The following is a 14,156-nucleotide window of genomic DNA, read 5'->3' on the forward strand; positions in this document are numbered from 1 at the left end:
TAATTGTTGATTGGTTAGATGAAAAACAAAGTTATAGAAAGGAAGAATGAAAGGAAGAATAGAGTGATTAACCCAACGAACACTGAGTGATTAGAGAGAAAACACAAAATCCAGTGAGGGTTCAAAAGCTCATTAACATTTATCTTTGATTGTCTTGCAAGTCTTTTTCTCTCATCTCATTTGCAAAAAGTGCTTTATTATTTGAGGGTTAGCTATATATGTATATATATCTCCTTGAGAATGTGAAATAATTTGACTACATGTAGGCATTATATATGAGTGGATGAATTAAAATTGCATGACTCATTAGGTAGATGCATTTAGCATAGGTTGCATTTCATAACATTCCATCACTTTAACCTTAATTATTTACCTTGGATTTAGCATGAGGACATGCTAGTGTTTAAGTGTGGGTAGGTTGATAAACCCATATTTCATGAGTTCTTTTGTGCTTAATTAGAGTGATTTATTCAACTCTTCACCTACTTATTCACATTAATTGCATGGTTTTACCTTCCCTTCCTTATTATGTCATATTGTGAAAAACATGTTTCCTAAGCTTTAAAAATTAATTATTTTAATTACATTTATTTCCATTCGATGCCGTGATTAGTGTGTTGAGTAGTTTCAGATTTTCTAAGGCAGAATGACTTAAAGGATGATAAAGGAAACATACAAAAATGGAAGGAGAAAGCAAAACAGAGCCTTGAAGGAAACTGGTATTCACGCGATCGCATGGATGACGCGATCACGTGCCAAGCACGAATCAGCAGCGACGCGGCCGCATGACTGACGCGACCGCGCGCCTTAAGCAGAATGCACATGACGCGGTCGCATGACTGACGCGACCGCGTGGAAAGGAAAAGCTCCAGATGACGCGACCGCGTGACCCACGCGGACGCGTGACAGAGGCCACACACCAGAAAATACAGAATACGCCCCCAGGGAATTCTGAAGCCCTTTTCGGCCCAGATCCAAGTACAGACAGCATAGACCAGAGGTTATAAAGTGTGGGAATGCATCCATTCAGAGAGAGCTTGCATATTTTACCTTTCAATGATTTAGATTTAGTTGAGAGGGAGATCTTCTCTCTCTCTTTTAGGATTTAGGATTTCTTCTTGTTTTAAGAGTAACTCTGGATCCCAGGTTTAATGTTCTTTTATTTTAGTTTTACTTTTATTTATTTATTCCAACATTTGAATTGATTATTATAATTTGATCTAAGAATTCTTCCATGTTACAGACAGTTATTTGAATTAATGATATTTGAGGTATTTTCAGTTTATGATTGTTCTCTTGATTCAAGTTGCCATTGCTTCCTATCTAAGGATATTTTTATTATTCCAGCAATTTTACTTCTTCCCCTTTTGGTTCTGGTTAAGAATTTAGTAACTCAACAGTTATTAAACTTAACATAATTGATAATCGTTATCTTGCTAATTGAGATGAACTTAAGCAATCCCAACCTTTTCTTAGGAAATAAATAGGATTCAAAGATCAATTTAATTAGTCCCCTGACTTTCCTTTGCCCTAGTAAAGGTTGACCAAGTAGAGTTTAGATTCAACTTTCATCATAGTTGAGAGAGATAACTACGTTGGACCTCCGACTTCTCTTACCTTGCCAAAAGTTTGNATAACCTCGAACCACCACACTCACAAGCTTCTCTTCACCATTCGCCATCATATGATCCTTCCTTACCCCAATACCAATCGAATCGTTCCCAATCATCACCACTTTCCTTTGTATCATGTCCAAGTCTGGCAAACCACAAAGCAGAGGATCGCCTAAAAGAAACAGTAATGAAATTTCAAACAACCATTCAACAAATGGAGCAAGCACTAATTCAATGGGCCACTAGATGCTCAAATATACAAGGACCAACCACAACTCCATGTGGACAGCCCAATGAAGAGCGTAGCATGAAAGAAATACTAGAGACTCCAGTGGACAAGACAGAGAATGAATTCGTACTAGAACAAGTGGAAGAAGCTGTCATTATTCAAGAAAAAGAGTTGGTTGAAGATCTAGGTGATGCTGAACTTCCTTGGGAATCCAGAATTGAAGAAAACTCCGTCCAAGATGCTACAGTTGATGCTAAGGAGGATACCGTACAATCTCCAAGGCGAGTCGTTTACGAAGAATCAGACGGAATAATCCAAGGAGCAAATTTCGTTGATGATGATAGTCACAAGTCTAGTTCTCCTAGTGATGAACTTGCATCCGCAAGTGAATTCTCTAAGATCGAAGAATTTTCCCCAAGTGAATATGAAGATGATGCGGAGGTAGATTTCTCTCAACCTCCAATCTATGACTCAAGTGATGAGGAAGACATAGAAGACTTTGACCAGGACACAGATACAATTGAAGACCTTTGCAAGGAAGTGGAAGAATTCACAGAAGAGCACAAGGAAACGGAACTTGCAGAACCACCAAAAACACCTATCCCAAGGCCATTACCACCTAATACAAGCTTCAAGTAGGTATAATCCTTAACTTATAACTTTACTTATTCACTTGAATATGGTGTACTTGAAACAGATGGCCAGCTTAGAGCTCTCTGCGGCTTTAAGAGTAACAGGGGAATGGCTCGCACTCAGAGCTGGTGCACAAGGTTCAATAAGGTTCCACGCTTCACTTCAAAGTACACGGATTGGTATCACGCTCAATCACATGGATCACAGAAAACGTTTGGTCACCAAGGTGAGATTCTACTTTTTAACCCGCCCGAATGGAGACATGTAGATCAAGACGGATGCGGATTTAAAAGCAAGGCTTGGAATCCTGGAGTTTATTCTGACATTTGTCATCCCGAGAGCCTAACAATATATTTAAAGTTGTTCGGAAGCTTTGCGTGCTTAGTTTGGGACCCCGGAGGCTATTGGCATTCCAAGCACTGGTGGAGATTTCTGGACAAATTTAAACATAAGCCACCATAACAGGATACTTCTCCAGTGTCCAACTTAAGGACTTTAACTAAAAGTGCTAGGTGGGAGACAACCCACCAGGGTATGGTCGCTTCTTTTTCAATTTATTTCTTGTTAATTGCTTTCATTTTTCCTTTTTCATTTTAATTTATTAAACCTGGAATCATGCATAACATTCTTATTAATCACTGCATTCTGCATTTTTCATGCATAAAAAAAAAAGCGATGCACGACGCGACCGCATGCCCCATGCGATCGCGGAAAACACCACCCGCGCGACCGCGTGACCCACGCGGCCGCGTGATATATATATCGGTGTAAGGATCCAACGAACAGAAAGTTAGGCTGGAATCGTGCGGCCCCTGTGCGTTTCGCACAAATTGGCCCACGCTATCGCATGCCCCATGCGACCACGTCATTTGCACAATACCAATCCCACGCGACCGCGTGAGCGACGCGATCGCATCGCATGGATTGCACATCACCCCAAAAGGAGACAGAGAGTTGCGCTAAAACGGCGCTGGAGTCGTGCGTTTAGCACAAATTCTAGCGACTCACGCGATCGCGTCACCCTTCTTCCCCCCTCTCATGCGATCGCGCACCCCACGCGATCGCATCACTCCCATTTTCGTTCCAACCACGCGACCGCGTGCTCCACTCGGCCGCGTGGATTCGAAAATATAACCCCCCAGCCCGCGAACCCTATCAGTCGCGAGCCCCCCACCCCCCACCCTCTTCTTCCTCTCTGCTCCCTCTCCCTCCAACACGCCCCCCACCGCCGGCCACCCAGCCGCGCCCCCCTCTCTCTCCGCCACCCAACCACACCCCCCTTCTTCTATCACCAACCCAAAACCCTCGCCGCCACTGTCCCCATCAGCAGCCACCGTGACGCCGTGCACCACCACCGCGCTGGACGCCGCCGCAATCACCTTCTTCCCTGTTCCACCCCTTCCGCTTACCAGGTTCCCCAACACGCAACCTTTTTATCCATTCGTCACTTTTCTGTATTTTTGTATTCCGTTTATGTTCATGATTAGGATAGGTAGACTTGCATGTTGTAGTGGATTTTTAGGTTGTTAGGTAGCTTAGGCTGTGGTTAGTGGATCTAGGTCTGTTTACTTGCACTGTTCTTACTTCTGTTTTATCCTATGTGTAAAATCTGTTGCTGCTATAATCATGATTCATATGCTGCTTTCTTGTATGTTACTGCTGTTTACTTTGAGTTTTTATGTTAATTTTATATCTATGTACATGAAGCTTGATTTTTTTAATTCATATGAACTGATATGATTGCTGTTTATTTTCCGGGACAATCCAATTTTAGCCGGAATGCTGTCCAAATTTTTTGAAAATTGTTTTCATTCTTGTTTTGGTTTGGCAACTCTGTTTTACTCTGCTTCCCCCAATCCATTTCATGAATGATAGGGCCACTTTCTTATCCTCTTTGATTTCCTGGTTCATAACCTGCATTTGTGATTCATTGATTCCAATTTCTGATTTCTTTATTTCTATTCGAATCAGCATCACCCTGTTTCCTTTATTCGATTATGAGTACTTCTATTCTTACCTGTGAATCCTTGTTATATGGAATTTTTCTATGCCACTTACTTTCCTAACTCACTAATTTTAATTTACTAGTTTCTTTTTACCATACTAACCCTCCTGATCTCTTTTCTGATTACTTTTACTTCCTCTAATTTTCTCACTATGGCATATTGATTTTTCTTTCCATTTAACATTAATTCAATCACATTTCAATTACTCATTTTCTTTATTCTATTTCTCCCTTACCGCTTTGAGTTTCCTTTGTTAAAATTGCCTATTTTGCTTTCCTATTTTATCCATTTCCTGGTTTTCTGTTTTTCAGGATGTCTGCCTCACAAAGAAAAGGCAAAGGCAAGGCTACTGGCAAGCGCAAGCGCAGAGATTCCTCCCAGTCCATCATTGCTCTAATGCACGATTCCTCATGGCGGGAGAAGAACTTTACACAGCAGGAAAAAGCTGACCAGCTGCTCCCTTCGACTGATCCTATAAAATTTGTAAACCGGTACTGTGAGCTAAAGTACCCGACTTTTGCAAACTCCAGAAATCTATACCTGGAACGTACCTTGAAGATTCCAGAAGCCCTCCAGCAATACACTACTGAGCAAATCAAGCAAAGGGGCTGGTTCTTTCTGGAGAGACCACTGACAGAGGTCAATGCATCTTGGGTCCGGGAATTTTATTGCAACTACTACCTTACTACCCTAGATGTAGTGAACCTGAGGGGAAAGCAAATTCTGGTCACTGAGGAGGCCATATAGACCATTCTCCAGCTCCCAGCCAAGTCCGATCAGCCAGATGGTTATGCACAGGCTGAGGAGGACATGGGCCAGATGCGGTTTGATTGGGATGCTGTGAAGGCATGGATAGCTCTCGACCCTGCTGTTCCTTGGGAGATGGGTCAGGACACCACTATGCCTCGAGGGATCAAGAGAGTACACTTGAATGATGAGGCTCGGCTATGGCATCAGATCTTGAGTAATTTTGTGATGCCGAGTACTCACGAGACGGAGATCCCGGCTACCATGATCACCCTCCTTTGGTGTGTGCTGGAGGGTAAGGACCTATACTTGCCTCGTTTTATCCGGCATTTTATGGCCAGGGTCCACGTCCGAGGCACCCTCCCCTTTCCTTATCTGGTTACACGGCTAGGCCGTCAGGCTGGTGTGCCTTGGGAGGATGCCGATGAGCGACCACCAGCAGCGGACTGCAGGAAGATCATTCCTCATAGCAGGAACTTCCTTGCTTTGGGCTACAGACCACCACCTGTCACTGCTACTGATGAGACAGCCCCTCCGTCTGCTGGACCCTCTTCATCCACAGCTGCCCCAGCTGCCCCTGCTGCCACCACTGCACCTCTACCCGCCTCTGAGCCGGTTTATCGCATCGTGCACCGTCTATTCCGCCAGCTTGATCAGATGGAGCGCCGTAACAGGCGCCGGTATGAGAGATTGGAGCATCGCAGTAGGCGACACTATTCCCATCTGAAGCTGATGATCAGACAGGGCGCCGACATCCCCTCCGAGCCCGACACACCATTAGAGCCATCAGAGGAGGAGGAGGATGAGCACGAGGAGGAGCCTCATCAGCAGGCAGGCACAGAGCACGCTACACCAAAGCAGGAGGCCCCACATCAGCTTGAGGCTGCAGATCCGGAGATCCCGATCTAGTCATTCCCCCCTCTACAGCAGCCAGACTCTCAGCCCACCACCACCACAGAGACCCCAGCTACCATCCCTACCAGTGATGACACTCCTTCACACCCGGCTTGATTGAGCATCGGGGACGATGCTTCCTTTTAAGTGTGGGGAGGTCGCCATCTCTGGCGTTTATCTTGGTGAACCACTACATACTTTTTCATTTTATTTTGGATATTTTTCTGTATTTTTCTTTTTACTATTATTTTCTGAGTACTTATACATTGCTACTTGTGTCTTTTACTCTATTTTCTGCATTTTGCATTCTTAGTTCATATTCTAGTTATTTAGTTTATTTTAGTTATTTAGTTTAGTTTGCAATTCTAACTTATTAGTGGATCAATTAGTATAGTTTACCGTTTTTACATAAGATAGCTTAATTATAGCTTAGTTTAAATTGACAAATATAAAAAAAAAAGAGAAAGCTAGGAACTTGAACATAATATATTTAGATCCATAAACCCTTGTATATATAGCATTACATGATGTAGTTAAACTGACAACATTTCATCAAGGAGAAACATTAAAACTTCAAAGGCTACCCTAAATTACTTTTTAAGAGAATAATGAGAATTTTTAACTAAACCTGCATGACATACATAAGTGATAAATGATATTTCAGCTAGAGAACACATAGCCGGTGAGTTTTGAGCTTAATTGTATGGTTACATTCAAACCATAATTTTATTCCTGTGTGTTCTAACCTTCTTTCTTATTCTGGTGTTCTTTACTTTGTTTTAGTCTATATGTCCGATTATAGAATATAGGTACATCTCAAAATAATGATTGAGGCCATCATTTGATTTTAGCTCACTTACCCCATATTAGCCTACCTTTTACATTAGTTTTCAAGCATGTAAATAAGGGAATACAAAAAAAAAAAGAATTCCCCAATGAAAAATAAAAAGCAATGCACATGAGATAAAAACAAGAATTGAAACATGAGCATGTGACATCAGAAGCGAGAAAATAGGGAGAATAGGTAAAGAAGCATTGTTTTACTAAGTATGTATGTTAGGTGAGATCTTAGTCTAATTAAGGATTCACTTATTAGCTCACTTAGCCTTATACATATATCCTTACCCTTTGCCTTGACCCCATTACAACCTTAATTAAAGACCTCATGAGTTTTAGTATGACTATGTTCTATAATTGTTGATTGGTTAGACGAAAAACAAGGTTATAGAAAGGAAGAATAAAAAGAAGAATAGAGTGATTAACCCAACGAACACTGAGTGATTAGAGAGAAAACACAAAATCCAGTGAGGGTTCAAAAGCTCATTAACATTTATCTTTGATTGTCTTGCAAGTCTTTTTCTCTCATCTCATTTGCAAAAAGTGCTTTATTATTTGAGGGTTAGCTATATATGTATATATATCTCCTTGAGAATGTGAAATAATTTGACTACATGTAGGCTTTATATATGAGTGGATGAATTAAAATTGCATGACTCATTAGGTAGATGCATTTAGCATAGGTTGCATTTCATAACATTCCATCACTTTAACCTTAATTATTTACCTTGGATTTAGCATGAGGACATGCTAGTGTTTAAGTGTGGGGAGGTTGATAAACCCATATTTCATGAGTTCTTTTGTCCTTAATTAGAGTGATTTATTCAACTCTTCACCTACTTATTCACATTAATTGCATGGTTTTACCTTCCCTTCCTTATTATGTCATATTGTGAAAAACATGTTTCCTAAGCTTTAAAAATTAATTATTTTAATTACCTTTATTTCCATTCGATGCCGTGATTAGTGTGTTGAGTAGTTTCAGATTTTCTAAGGCAAAATGACTTAAAGGATGATAAAGGAAACATACAAAAATGGAAGGAGAAAGCAAAACAGAGCCTTGAAGGAAACTGGTATTCACGCGATCGCATGGATGATGCGATCGCGTGCCAAGCACGAATCAGCAGTGACGCGGCCGCATGACTGACGCGACCGCGTGCCTTAAGCAGAATGCACATGACGCGGTCGCATGACTGACGCGACCGCGTGGAAAGGAAAAGCTCCAGATGACGCGACCGCGTGACAGAGGCCACACACCAGAAAATACAGAATACGCCCCCAGCGAATTCTGAAGCCCTTTTTGGCCCAGATCCAAGTACAGACAGCATAGACCAGAGGTTATAAAAGTAAAGGTTGACCAAGTTGAGTTTAGATTCAACTTTCATCATAGTTGAGAGAGATAACTACGTTGGACCTCCGACTTCTCTTACCTTGCCAAAAGTTTGTCTTACAGTATTTATTTATTTTAATTGCCATTTACTTTACTTGTCATTTAAATTACTTGCTTCTCATCTTCTAAACCCCGATTACAACCTTTATAGCCAATAATAAGAAAACGCTTCCTCGCAGTTCCTTGAGAAGACGATCCGAGGTTTGAATACTCAGTTAACAATTTCTAAAGGGGTTCGTTACTTGTGACACCCAAAACGTTTGTATGGAAGGACTTTTGAAGGTTTAGAAACTATACTTGCAACGAGGATTATCCGCAAATTTCTAGACCACGCAAAAGTTCTCTCATCAATCGACCCTTACTCACGTAAGGTTTATTACTTGGATGACCCAGTGCACTTGCTGGTTAGTTGTGCGGAATTGTGACAAAGTGTGATTCACGTTTGAGAGCTCCAAGTCCTTTGGCACCATTGTTGATGATCACAATTTCGTGCACCATGACCCTATGTCGTAAGTGTGGCCGGGCACTGTGAAAGGCCCGGATGAGCTCGCCCCCGTGAATATACACCAGTGAGGGTGTTGGATATGGATCATGATTATGATCAAGTTTATATTGAGTATAACTCGAGTTGGGGATGCGCGACAGAGGGACAGTCCAATGGTTAGCTACCAGGACTTGTCGGGTTGGCTCTATAACCGACAGATGATATCATCAGCCACTAGGGACAGGCATGCATCATATGCATCTATGTGACATTGTTTGGGTGTGCATATTATACTTGGTTTGCCTATGTGAATAATTGCTAATTGTTCTACTTGCAATAACTGTTTGTTTGTGCTTTTATCTTCCTATTTGTGTTTGCTATTAGGACTCTGTTGGACTGTGGTGATTGGTTGATGGTTGGATTGTTTGGGCCTAGGGACGTGGTTGAAATTAGATAAACCGATGGTTGCTTTCGGTTTTGTGTTTCTGGTTTGGAATAAAATATAAAAGGCTGTTTTGGTTCAGCATAGATAAACTGTTTTGAAAGGCTTTTGAGTTTTTGAGAATTGAACGGTTCTTCCTTCAGAAAAGACTTTTAGACTTTACTTTTACTGTAAACCGTTGTTTTTAAAAAGGAGGCATAAAACGGTTATTAATCTCTACTACGGTTTATTTTCACATATCCTATTACAGTAATTCCCAAAAACCCTCTACTGAGAACGCTTTCGAGGATGATGTTCTCACCCCACTACATTTTTCCCCTTTCAGGATATGGGCGCAGAAGTTATGAAGAGCTTATTTAATTGTTGTTGTGATGCTCTGTATTGTTTTAGTTATGGCCTATTGTACCCTCGCCTTTATCTTGATATAATCTGTAAGAGGGATAGGAATTGTATTGGTTAATGCTTGTAAAGTTATTTATATGTATTTATGTATATATATATGGATGTACTCTTTATGAGTTTTTGTAAGTTGTATGGTATCTATGGATGTGCGTTGTCAAACGAAAGTATTTTGGGAGCGGTATTGCGGTTTAAAGTTTTAAACAGGCTCATATTTTAGTATTAAATAATATAGAAGTCGTCGTAATGTCTGAACTATCACAGTTGCGCAGCCGGAAGCGTTAACTTTGGTAGTTAGGGTGTTACATTATGGTATCAGAGCAGTCCTTCCTGTAGAGCCTGAGGAATGGACCGACTATGCTTCAATTGCATACTCTGAGCGTTTGTCATGTATTAGGTCTTGTCGAATGATGAGAATTAGAGCTTTATGCACATGACGGTCTATTGATTAACGCTGTTAGTCTTGCATTGCATAATTCCTGATACTATGTTTGGCCGGCTAAATACTAGTGAATTATGTATATGAGAGCACTAATGGGTTATCATAGATGGTATACGAGTTTTGAGTAAAGCGAATCGCGGGTTTTGGGAACGCTAGAAACTATTTCTCGAGGCTATTCAGTTATGTGTCTTGAATTCTGTTCGAGTCGACCTGTTCTTTCGTATCCTAACTTGAAGTTTTTGGTTGTTAATCCTTTTGAAAAGTAGTTTGATTTTTCGACTTTATTCCTCTATTCATATGCATTCTTGTTTGATCTTAATTGCATATGCTTGTTTGGAATCCTTGTTGCATCTATCTTCCTCTGTTTGAGTTCCTCTTGATTCAGGTATTCTTTGATATAGTTTTGAACTTGTCTTAATGCGCTGTGTCTTTTAACTCCGGGTTCTGAGTCCATTCTTTGAGAAATTGTTGATTCAGTTTTTCTCTTACTTGACAGTAATCTCAGCCAATTTTGAGATTTTATAAATTGCGGTTTATTAGATATATACTTTTCTATATATGAAACTTTGAGATTACTTATACAGTTTAACAACTATTTCTTTCTAGTACCTCGCCTGTACTTTTACTGGTTTACGGAATTGCACTTACTTTAAAAGTAAATTGACTTTCTAGTAATTTTACTATAGTTCCAATGTGCATTTTCAATTAATTTTGTATTTTGAGTATTTTTCAAAATTTTGGAAAGAAAGGGGATTTCTTGCTTTTATCCCGGTTGAGTTTCGTTTGATAAACTCTATTTAATTCATTTTGATTTGAGTTTGATTTAGCATACTACATGGTTTATGCTATTGTTGTTCTTTTGAAAATGTTGGACTCATAGCTTTCTTCTTATGATCAGACTCGCTCCTTCTTAAGTTTTTCACCTCGATGAATGTGATACATGATTTTGTTTTTAACTAATCTTTTACACCTTGTGAACATTACCATTGATCTTGGTTTTTCTTCTCTGGTGAATCTCATTCTTATATGAGTTAGTTTGATTCATTTCAAATTAGTGCATTGTTTAATCTTTCATTATCTCTACAAGAGTTCCTAGTCAAAGATTTATCCTTGAGAAATTACTAATGATTGAGTTGTCTTTTCCTATGACTTTCTTTTGGATCAATTGGAGGCTTGTTGGATGTCTCACGACTAGTGGATCTTATTTAAACTACTTTAATTTAAGACCTTTTCTTGTATGACTTGACTCCTTTTCAAGTACATCCTAATCTTCTTGATTATCATTGTGAGATGGTGATTTCAAGTATACTTTTGGAGTCTTGTTTTGAGTTTTATAAAGCAGATTGAACTCTCTTTGAAGAAGTTCCAAATCGAACTTATTTTTCAGTTGCTTGGTTATAATCGAAATCATTGTTCAATTTTTGACGAAATTGTTTTAAAGTTGACATGCGCTATTTTAAATGAGGTTTTGAAAAGTTTCCTTGTTTAATGGAAATCGGTTCGTTTGTAATGCACCACTTGTTTCCTTTACCAATTTACACGCAAACTCTTACCTCGGATTTCTCTTCCAAGTAGAGTTTAACTTTCTCTTTCGTCTTTGCTAAGACTTTCATACACGCTTGTTTGAATATTGACTTTGGGAGTTTCTGAACAAGCATTTGATTTCTCTCCTGAGTTTTGTGAATTACTTTTGGTTAAGATTGTGCACTTAACTAATTTTCTAAGATATTTGATGAAAATATTTTAGCTCTTAGCCAAGCCGGTGTGCATCTTGTTTTTTAAAACTCTACATGATCTTTTTCAACATGAAATTGTATTGAAGTGAAGCCACGTTTATGCTTTTGCTGCTCTCTTGAAGAATGTTTGTTGCTCAACTTTTCTTTTAGACTGCAAAGTGGTTTTTCCGCAAGTTTCGGGTCCTTTATGAACAATGTATTCGGAAGTACTTTTAATCGTGCTCTTGAGTTCTGTGAGCTTTGTCTTGGGTTTGAAATATTCTCTTCTGTAAACCTTATTCTTCTTCGACTCAGCTTGAGTTTGTTTCAAACTGATGCGCTAGTTTTCTTCTTATTGATCCTATTGAACTTCTTTGATCTAAGGGTTATCTTTGAAGTTGTCAATCGATTTATTTCTAGCAAACTTCCTTGCTTGAATGTCTTTGTTTATCTGGAAATTGGATACATTTCCTTAAATCTATGATTATTATTCTTGACATATATCTTTCCTTTCCGAATCTGGTATCCTTCTGAGTAGACTCAAGAATTATTTTGATATCACGTACGACTTGTAGACGTAGTAGTGCAATGCGTTAGTTCTTTAAGATGTGATATGTGTATATGGAAGTTGAAGCGGTAGGTGTGCGACGTTATAAGTTATGGGTGTTTTGTTCCTTGTGAACGGGTTTGCGGTTGTTAGGCTTGTGATCGAGTATGGGGATTGTAAAGTGCTTGATGGAGTTGGAAAGTTGAAGCTTTGAGGTTGATGTGAGATTAGAGTGCGGATGTTGAGCACGTCGTTTTAACCCCATCCTGTTTTATAGCCTTTGATGCTTTGCCCTTCTATCACATGATTGACCCATGTTATCTTTTGTATTGAGCCTACCTTGTAATGTTTGCTTTGCAATCACACTCCTACCTTTACATCCGTATGCTTATGACAATCAAAGTATTTGAAAATCGTATATATGATTATATTTTGAGATATTTTTGCTTCTTCCTTAAATGTGTTCAAGGGTGAACTGTTATGAAATTTCTTTCATTTTGTATCAATTTTCGAGGGTGAAAATTTTTATAAGGTGGGTAGGATGTAAGACCCAGAACTTTTGAAAAGTCTTATTATGATCAAGTCTCAAATCATATAGTTATTTATAGCCTTAATTCCAGAGATTATTTTATTAAAGATAATTAAGGAAAGTTTTGATTTATTGAACTTGAGATAAGTTATGATTATTATCTAATTTTATAATTATTAGATTATTTTCTATATTTAAGGTATAAGGCTGGTAGTTATGAAATAATAAGGATTTTATATGATTTGGACTAGATAAGTAATATTTTAAATATTAATACTACTAATTTGGAAAAATAAAGGGGTTTAATTATATTATTTCTAATTATTTTGATTTGGGCATTTTATGGAAAATAATTTGTGAAAATTGATGAGCAAATAGTATATTCTATATATAATTAGTGTTGGATTTAATTTAGGTTTCAATTATTATATCATTCCCAATTTTATGTGAAGTTACCAAATTGCCCTTAACCCTAATTTACACCACACAGCACCCTTACCTTAACCACCCTCAGCCACCGAAATCCTAATCTAATTGTCCACTCCTCAAACTCTACAGTAGTGACACAAACCCTTCTTCCTTCTCAAATCAATTCGCAGCAATACTGGAGAAAAGAAACAAAGAAAGAAAGAGAGGTTTGAGGGGGAGTAGAGGAGGTCGGAGGAGGAAGGGATGGGGGACCTTTGCCGCCACAGGCCATCGTTGCGCCACCTTCATCGCGCGTTACTGCTGGCTTGGTACCACCATCGCCAACGCGTCCTTGCCCAGCCGTGTTTCTGTCACCCATCAACCGTTCTGTCACTGGAGGAGTATCACGAAGGCGAGAGAGAGAGAGAGAGAGAGGTCGAAACAGAGAGGCGCACAAAGAAGAGGAGCTCGCGGCTAGCCTTGTCGCTGCCACTACTTCCGTGCCTTCCAACAGCGCTGTTGTCGCCGCCGACCCCTGACGCTGCCTCCAGGACTGCGCGAAGGGAAGAGGGAGGAGAGAGAGAGTTCGCGTCGGAGGAGAGAGGGAGCGCAACCCACCGCGCAGAGCTGCGCCGCCGTGCATCCCTGCTGCCGTCACTAACCGGCTAGGCCGCTTTGCCATGGTCGCCGCCGTGGGTTTTGGTGCTGGTGTCGCCGAACCAGGCAGAGGATGAGGGAGGCCACCCGTCCCGTCGCGCGCGTCACTACCCAAGGACCGCCGCTGACCCGAGTTGCACGAAGCTAACACCGCCGTTCCTGTCGCCTACCTTCGCCTCTACTG

General features: G+C 40.1%; 1 long non-coding RNA gene across 1 annotated transcript in view; it reads left to right on the forward strand.

The window, feature by feature from the left end:
• LOC110264013 overlaps positions 1-9,655 on the forward strand; it is a 26,904-nt gene extending 17,249 nt beyond the window's left edge. The window contains exon 3 of the long non-coding RNA XR_002349743.1: positions 9,601-9,655. This is a non-coding gene — a long non-coding RNA (uncharacterized LOC110264013). The remainder of the gene's footprint in view (positions 1-9,600) is intronic.

This window comes from Arachis ipaensis, chromosome B06 (genome assembly GCF_000816755.2).
Source record: "Arachis ipaensis cultivar K30076 chromosome B06, Araip1.1, whole genome shotgun sequence".
Taxonomy (NCBI): domain Eukaryota; kingdom Viridiplantae; phylum Streptophyta; class Magnoliopsida; order Fabales; family Fabaceae; genus Arachis; species Arachis ipaensis.